Source organism: Podarcis liolepis (genome assembly GCF_965112155.1).
Source record: "Podarcis liolepis genome assembly, chromosome: 6".
In the NCBI taxonomy this organism is placed as follows: Eukaryota; Metazoa; Chordata; class Lepidosauria; order Squamata; family Lacertidae; genus Podarcis; species Podarcis liolepis.
This window is the reverse complement of record NC_139559.1, coordinates 73601594-73610713: the sequence shown is the minus strand read 5'-3', so window position 1 is coordinate 73610713 and position 9120 is coordinate 73601594. Positions and strand designations below refer to the sequence as shown.

General features: G+C 44.2%; 1 protein-coding gene across 1 annotated transcript in view; it reads left to right on the top strand.

Moving 5' to 3' along the window:
- Positions 1-3185: 3185 nt before the first annotated feature.
- Positions 3186-9120, top strand: part of PALMD (palmdelphin) — a 52692-nt gene continuing 46757 nt past the window's right edge. Inside the window, exon 1 of the mRNA XM_083511141.1 lies at positions 3186-3314. The gene's annotated coding sequence lies outside the window, so the exon portion shown is untranslated. The remainder of the gene's footprint in view (positions 3315-9120) is intronic.

The following is a 9120-nucleotide window of genomic DNA, read 5'->3' as shown; positions in this document are numbered from 1 at the left end:
TTTTTTTCCTGGGGTACTCAAGGCTACACAGTACTGACACCTTCCCTCCCCCCCCCCAAAAAATGTCAAAAGTGTGACACTTACTGTAACAATTGCATTGTGAATACTGGCACTTTTTTCCTTTAGGAAAAATAAAGCACTGGTGTGTGTGTGTGTGTGTGTGTGTGTGTGTGTGTGTGTAATATTTGTAGCCTGCTTTGGAATCCCTTTGCCAATGAGGAGTGGGCTATACTTTCTGCAAATAAATAAATAAAACAGATGGCCTCTCGCATCTCTCTATCCTGTTTGTGTGTAGGAGAGATTGGGAGCAGCGTTTTGCTGAATTCAAAAGGAGGAGAATTTCAGCGACCATTTTTCAAGATTGTCGCTCACCGTTCATGGAGGTAGCAGTTGGTGGAACATGGAATGGGCTCCCCTGTTGCGTCTGTACTGTCCTGAGCTCCTCTCTGCCTTGCTTGCTCCTTCCCCTCTCCCTCTAGGTAACCAGCAGTGATGCATAGCCTTGGGAAGTCAAGTGAGCAGTGCTGCAATGCCCACATTGCCTCAAATACTGCAATGCCTGAACCACCATGTTGGCCACTCTTCTTTCCTAAGAGTGTTTGTGTGTTTGCTGCAGTGATGACAGCAATTGTGCTAGATCCTCAATGATGTTCTAGATGTAGCATCGTTCCAGGGCACTGAGGAGGGGAAATGGCAACTGCTGCCCCCTCCCCACAAAAAAGAATCCAAAACCAGTGGAGAATATTCAAAGAAAATTCTGTAGGGTGGCCTTCTCTTTCTTTCTTTGATGAGTAAGAAAAAGAAAGAACTCTCAGAAAAAATCTATGGTGGGAAATTGTGGCTCAGCTTTGTTGTTATTTAGTCGTTTAGTCGTGTCCGACTCTTCGTGACCCCATGGACCAGAGCACGCCAGGCACTCCTGTCTTCCACTGCCTCCCGCAGTTTGGTCAGACTCATGTTTGTAGCTTTGAGAACATTGTCCAACCATCTCGTCTTCTGTCGTCTCCTTCTCCTTGTGCCCTTCTCCCAACATCAGGGTCTTTTCCTGGGAGTCTTCTCTTCTCATGAGGTGGCCAAAGTATTGGAGTCTCAGCTTCAGGATCTGTCCTTCCAGTGAGCACTCAGGGCTGATTTCCATAAGAATGGATCGGTTTGCTCTTCTTGCAGTCCATGGGACTCTTAAGAGTCTCCTCCAGCACCATAATTCAACAGCATCAATTCTTCAATTCTTTGGCTCAGCTTTAGAATCATATAACTGTAAGGGGTCCCGGGGGTCATCTAGTCCAACCCCCTGCAATGCAGGAATCTCAACCTGTTGTCCCCCATCCAATTTGAAACCAGACCGGACCCTTCTCAGCTTGGCAAACGTGCTTGCATTTTCATTGCTGCCCCATCAGAGAAAGCTCTGAGAAGATAGATCTTTCAAAAACTTAGAGATTCCTAAGTGTCATTAGAAGAAAAGAACACAAGAACAGCCCTCCTCAAACAGCTCAAACCACCAGCAGCCAACCAGGTGCCTGTAGGAAGGCTGCAAGCAAGATTCGAGTGCAACAGCCCAGCTGTGATTCCCAGCAACTGACAGTGAAATGTACTCAGAGTCGAGAGTGGATTTCATGCTCTTTATTCAGCTCATAGTGGTGAGGAGGAATGGAAGTTTCCCCAGAATGTCTTCTTTATATACATTATTTATACAATGGCTAATTCCGGGATTCTCCTGTAGGCCAATCAGGTTGCGGGTTCACTTCCACCTGGAGCTGGATTGGGTGGCTCCTGTGGACCAATCAGACTGCTGCATTCTGAATCCTATTGTTCTAGGGCCAATCAGACTGCTGCCTTTTGGATCATATTCAACAGTACATAACAGGCAGCCACAGGCACGTTGCTTCTGACAGTGGAGGGAGAACATAGCCATTATAGTAGCCATTGATAACCCATCCTCAAATCTTCTTTTAAAGTCATCAGAGTTGGTGACAATCACTACAGTTTAGGGAAGTGAAATCTGGGGGGGGGGGGTTCAGCCAGAACTCACCAGAACTCAGTTTGGGCACCTCTCAGTTTGGTGCCATTGTCATTATGAGAGAACAAGGGAGGTGTTCCTGGTGAGTTCCAGGACCTCTTTTCCTAGAAAAATAGCACTGGTGAAATCCATAGATCATCTGGCGACCATCTGCTAACCACAAGTTCCTATTGAAGAAACACCAGCTGATCAACCTGAGCTATTAACACTTGGGTAGGCAAACCAAGACCTAGGGGCTGGATCCGGCCCAATCGCCTTCTAAATCTGGCCCACGGATGGTCTGGGAATCAGTGTGTTTTTACATGAATAGAATGTGTCCTTTTATTTAAAATGCATCTCTGGGTTATTTGTGGGGCATAGGAATTCATTCATTATTATTTTTCAAAATATAGTCCAGCCCCCCACAAGGTCTGAGGGACAATGGACTGGCCCCCTGCTGAAAAAGTTTGCTGGCCCCTGTATTAACAGCAACCCTTCTAACAAAGCAATGGTTAGGCAGCAACAGCAAAAGTCATAGCACTCAATCTTGCCTGCTGCAATTGAAGAAAATGAACACCATTGAAAGCTTTCACTTTCCACAAGGGGGAGACTTCACCTCACTGAATATGCGTTGTTCATTTAAAATGAAACTTCAGTGATTTTCTGTGGAAGCACAACCAGAATTTTGAATGTATCAATTACAGGGCTTTTGATGTGACTTCATTAGTTTCCCAAAGAAACATCTGAAAACATGTGTCGCAAATTTGTCAGGTATGATTTTAGCTGTGTCTTAACTGGCAGTGCTGCAGTTGGATATCTCTGGGGTTAAAAGTGACTAGGCTACTCAAATTCAAAATCCATGAGTCATTGTTATTTCTGTTTTGGCAATGGGCCAGAACTTTCTGCACATCAAAAGCAAGATGTTAACCTTCCCTGGGTCTTTCCTGGGTCATCTCGCCTGCTGTTCACCAGCCTTGACTCAAGATTTGCCCAGGCATACATTCCCGTCAGTTCATGATTGCATTCAAACCCTAAATTTACCGAGGTTAAATATTTACTAATCTGGTTTAGTGTGCAGCTGTCATGTTGAAATCAATAACAGATTGGTGATATTATGCTTGCTATGCCAGCAGGTGCCTCTCCCGTAAATTAGATACTTAGGTCAACAAAACCCAATAGCAGTCAGATGGTAGCCTTCATTATTACAGATTTGAAGTTCCCTACGTACACTCTGACCCGATGCAGTGTGGCACCGATAACTGCTGCAGCAGTACGAGGCAATTCCTTGGATTAATCACTGCGCTACGAAGGCACAAAGGTAAGAGATTTGGTGTTTCATGCTATTTGCAGAAAGAGAAACAGATGTATGGACAAGGTTTTTGCCTAGAGAATTCTACTGTATGACTCTGTATGAGATTTTCTCATTTCTGTTGCGGCTGGGTAGCATAGCTGTCAACTTTCCCCTTTTTTAAAGGGAAATTCCCTTATTCTGAATAGGATTCCTCGCAAGAAAAGGGAAAAGTTGACAGCTATGTTGGGTAGTGCAAGACCAGCAGGATGTACCCAACTCATCAAGACTTTACTCCAGCTCTCATAGGCTGCCTCTGCGATCATCACCATACACACCTGTGACAGCCCATTCAAAGAAGAAATCTTTGGTAGACCCCCTATTCTGGATACTTCCTGGGAAGAAAAAAGCATCCAAAGTAGGGGTCTACCCAAGCTTTCCTGCTGCCCCTGTTACATAAGAGTGTGAGGGTTCTCAATCTTTTAATGCAAATGATATAGGGCAGAAATCAGGAACCTGTGATCTTCCAAATATTGTTGGATTCCATCTCTCATCAGCTCCAGCTGGCACAGCTGATGGTCAGGAATGATGGGAGATGGAGTCCAACAACAGCTGGAGGACCACAGGTTCCCCATCCCTGATACAGTGGTGCCTTGGGTTACAGACGCTTCAGGTTACAGGCTCCGCTAACCCAGAAATAGTACCTCAGGTTAAGAACTTTGCTTCAGGATGAGAACAGAAATCGTGCAGCAGTGATGCAGCGGCAGTGGGAGGCCCCATTAGCTAAAGTGGTGCTTCAGGTTAAGAACAGTTTCAGATTAAGAACGGACCTCCGGAACGAATTAAGTACTTAACCGGAGGTACCACTGTACAGGGATACCGAGCTATATTTGTGACGATGCAGCCAGGATACACAAAGAAGGTGTCATACATATCAGGTGTCATCTGTAAGCAGGGTGCCAGCATGAATAAAATATGGGGGGACAGTTAAACCCAACACCACATAATCGATCACATGACACAGCACTCACACACCATTTGAATGGCAATACCCATCAGCTGGGGGAGGGGGCTGGCCTCCTCAAATATTTTATGGGCGGAGCGAAGGGATCTCAGCCCCTAGGAGTTGGCTCCTATGTCTGTGAGATAAATATACATAGGTAAATAAAAAGTAAATACAGTGGTACCTTGGGATACGGATGCGTCAGGTAACAGACACTTCAGGTTACAGATTCCACTAACCCAGAAATAGTACCTCGGGTTAAGTACTTTGCTTCAGGATGAGAACAGAAATCGCATGATGGCAGCGGGAGGCCCCATTAGCTAAAGTGGTACCTCAAGTTAAGAACAGTTTCAGGTTAAGAACGGACCTCCAGAATGAATTAAGTTCTTAACCTGAGGTACCACTGTACACTGATTCATGGGCCACTATGGTTGTGACAAATACATTCCAAATACCATTACATTTGTCCATATATAATTTCCATCTGAAAGTGATCTGTTCATGGGTTGCAAGCATTGGCATGTCATCTATCCATTGATCGAAGGAGGACGTCCATCAAAAGGAAAAACATGCATACTTCCCCATACCACCTTGCAACAAGAATATGGCATCTGCTGCTGAATTTTGCCGTGTTTTCTTTTGACAAGCCAAGGGGAAATGGCCAGCGACTCTATGCCACCTGGAAGCTGGAATGTAGAAATCTAGTGCCTAAAGCTTTACAGTGGAGGGCTTGCTGCTGCTATCAAGAGCACTGTGTGTTAACAGGAAGGGAAGGAGGAACCTGAAAGACATATCACACAAGCTTTCCTCAGCCTGATACCCTCCAGATATTTTTGGACCACATCCCTGTCCCATCATCCCTGCCCACTGGCCATCCTGGCTGAGTCTGATGGGAACTGGAATCCAGCAACACCTGAGAGAAACCAGGTTGTGGAAGACTGCGCGGCATAATCTCAACAAAGACAAAGGCCCGTATCTGAAAGGACAGGTTAAATTGAAAACCAATCTTAGAAGAACCTGAAATTGAGTCTGCATAATTTATGGTGAACTTTAATGGGCTCTTTTTCTCTAGATGGCATGAAGTCACTGAAATGAAATACATTTGTGGCAAGGATTATTTAACTGCTTTGCAATTTAAATTAAACCATGATATATGTCTCAGAAATATCCATTTTACTTGTGTCTGTTTAGCAGGCCTCTGTTTTATTATTTATTAGCTTAAAAGGTTTTAATTTTAACTTTCAATTTAAAAATTCAGAGTGGTTTATAATAAATCTGTTGTATCAGATGGGCATGGGATTATACTTAGGATTCTTGTGTTTCCCTTCTATCTTCCTTCCTTGTTCTGGTTCTTTATTATTATTTTGAAGTACATTAATTTTGCCCTCAAATCTATAATGATTACTGGGGAAGGAATAAAGGAACATCCTCTAATATGATTTACATTATTCAGGTATGTTAACAGAGCATGAACACAGTAAGTTTAGACACTCCTTTTATTATACACCCTTGGATGCCATTTAATACGCTTTCCCTCCTGGAATCATAAAATCATAGAACTGTAGATTTGGAAGGGACCACAAAGGTCATTCCCTGCAGTTCAGGAATCTTTTTGCCCAATGTGGGACTTGAACCCATTACCCTGAGATTAAAAGTCTCAAACTATACCAATGGAGCTCTCCCTATCCAACAGCATTGCCTTATATAGGCTTCTGACTATAAATGGAATGGCCTGAACTTCAGTTATGAGGACCACATGGGAGATGGCTTGGATGGGAGTTGGACGTACATTTGATACTATATGTGAGATACCCTCCACCATAAGTGGTATCTCTCAGGGACCGTGCTGAGGAGGGCTGCACTGAGGAGGAATGGCGGGAGCCTCCCCCTGCTCTTGATCAGGATCCTGAATCTTCCCAGGAGCAGGAGGACAGTATAAATTTGGAAGAGTGGCTTGCAGAAGGACATAGTTCAGAAGGCAGAAGCTGGGACGTACAGTGGTACCTCAGGTTACAGACGCTTCAGGTTACAGATGCTTCAGGTTACAGACTCCGCTAACCCAGAAATAGTACCTCGGGTTAAGAACTTTGCTTCAGGATGAGAACAGAAATTGTGCTCCGGCGGCGCGGCGATAGCAGGAGGCCCCATTAGCTAAAGTGGTGCTTCAGGTTAAGAACAGTTTCAGGTTAAGAATTGACCTCCGGAATGAATTAAGTTCTTAACCCGAGGTACCACTGTACTGGAGGGGGAACAGCTAAGAGGAGAAGCACTGGGGGAGAGAGAGAGTTAACAGACACACTGTCTCTGGAAAGTGTCCATCCACTCAGCCCAAGGTCAAGAAGAGCAGATAAGGTGGCAGCACAGGAAAGCACAGTGGTTGTGAGATCAGGTTACAAGATGCGGTAGTGACGTGGGGTACTAGGGAGGAAGTGGGTGCACCTTCATTCCTAGGAAATGGATTCTTTGTTCCCTCGCTGTGATCATTAAAGCTTCTAACTGGTAAGAAGACTCCTTTTGCTTTGTTCTGCTTATCTTCTGCCAAAGTGGGGAGGAAGCCTATTCCCTGAAGCCTGACATATCCATTGCCAATGACGGGAACATTGTTGTTGTTGTTGTTTAGTCATGTCCGACTCTTCGTGACCCCATGGACCAGAGCACACTAGGCACTCCTGTCTTCCACTGCCTCCCGCAGTTTGGTCAAACTCATGCTGGTAGTTTCAAGATCACTTTCCAACCATCTCGTTCTCTGCCATCTCCTTCTCCTTGTGCCCTCCATCTTTCCCAACATCAGGGTCTTTTCCAGGAAGTCTTCTCTTCTCATGAGGTGGCCAAAGTATTGGAGCCTCAGCTTCAGAATCTGTCCTTCCAGTGAGCACTTAGGGCTGATTTCCTGAAGAATGATAGGTTTGATCTTCTTGCAGTCCATGGGACTCTTAAGAGTCTCCTCCAGCACCATAATTCAAAAGCTTCAATTCTTCAGTGATCAGCCTTCTTTATGGTCCAGCTCTCACTTCCATACATCACTACTGGGAAAACCATAGCTTTAACTATACAGACCTTTGTTGGCAAAGTGATGTATCTGCTTTTTAAGATGCTGTCTAGGTTTGTCATTGCTTTTCTCCCAAGAAGCAAGCATCTTTTAATTTTGTGGCTGCTGTCACTATCTGCAGTGATCATGGAGTGAGCCCAAGAAAGTAAAATCTCTCACTGCCTCCATTTCTTCCCCTTCTATTTGCAAGGAGGTGATGGGCCCAGTGGCCATGATCTTAGTTTTTTTGATGACGAGCTTCAGACCATATTTTGCGCTCTACTCTTTCACCCTCATTAAAAGGTTCTTTTAATTCTTCCTCACTTTTTGCCATCAAGGTTGTGTCATCTGCATATCTGAGGTTGTTGATATTTCTTCTGGCAATCTTGATTCCGGCTTGGGATTCATCCAGCCCAGCCTTTCGCATGATGAATTCTGCATATAAGTTAAATAAGCAGGGAGACAATATACAGCCTTGTCGTACTCCTTTCCCAATTTTGAACCAATCAGTTGTTCCATATCCAGTACTAACTGTAGCTTTTTGTCCCACATGGATCACTGCCTTGCAATGGCGAAGGGGCTTGAATAACTCAGAGAAGCTATGAGCTATGCCGTGCAGGGCCACCCAAGATGGACAGGTCATAGTGGAGAGTTTTGACCAAACGTGATCCACCTGGAGCAGAAACCGGCAAGCCACTCCAGTATCCCTGCCAAGAAGACTCCATGGACAAAGATAACAGACGGGAACATTATTGACTGCATTTAGTCTCACTGCATTTGGAAGTTCCACACTTAAACTGCTGATAATTTCAAAGAGGATTAACTCTTGATATACTAATTGATGGGCAAAACAATACAACCCCATGATCGAGAGGTGCCCTCTGCCCAGCTCCACCAGTGTGAAGGGTCCTGCTCCACCTGTAGAAAGATGAGTAGAAGCTGCTGTCGACAGTATGCCTATTAGCAGTAGCCTCTTGTATGCTGCCTCCATAGCTCACAGATCTAGTGGGATTCGAGACCAAATGGTTCATTCCTACTGCACAAATTTATCAGGTGGCGGGGATAGCAAAAAAAAATTCTCAGTTTCAACACAAAGTGGCCTGAAAAATCCAGGCATTTCAAGTCACCAGAAACAGATGAGTATCTGAAAAAGCATATTGGGGGGAAATTCTGCATGTGTTCTCCAAATGCTACAGGCTCCCTGAAGGATCTTCAGCACAGCAAACATTTGATGTCTAGGCTGATGTTCTTATAAAAACAATTGGGTGGAACAAAAGGGGGGAGGATTCCTGAGCTACTCTGCATTTTTGCTGCATGGAACCATCCATGTGCTTTCAGGAATTTCCATTCATGGCTATTTTGAACATTCACACACTAACGAAAGCATCTGTGAAATGCTACTGCTATGGAATGCAAGCAGGAAAACTATACAAGATGCAGGGCCTGTCAGAAAACAGTCAAATCAATAAAACTACTTCCATTTCTTTCCCTCCTTCCATATATTATTATCAGGCCTTTTTTTAAAGCCAGTACTCACAAGAACTCAGGTGGGCGCCATTGCCATTATAAGAGAACAAGGGAGGCGATCAAGGTGAGTTCCAACACCTCTTTTTTCTAGAAAAATAACACTGATTGTTATTATTTATTTTATTATTTAGTATACAACCCTTCACCCACAGATCTCAGAATGGTTCACAACATAAAAATATATATGATAATTTCAGCAAACTATCCAATGTAAAAATAAAAAACAGCAATATGCCAGTAATGACACAGATAGAAAGAACAAGAGTGTTCCAATCCAG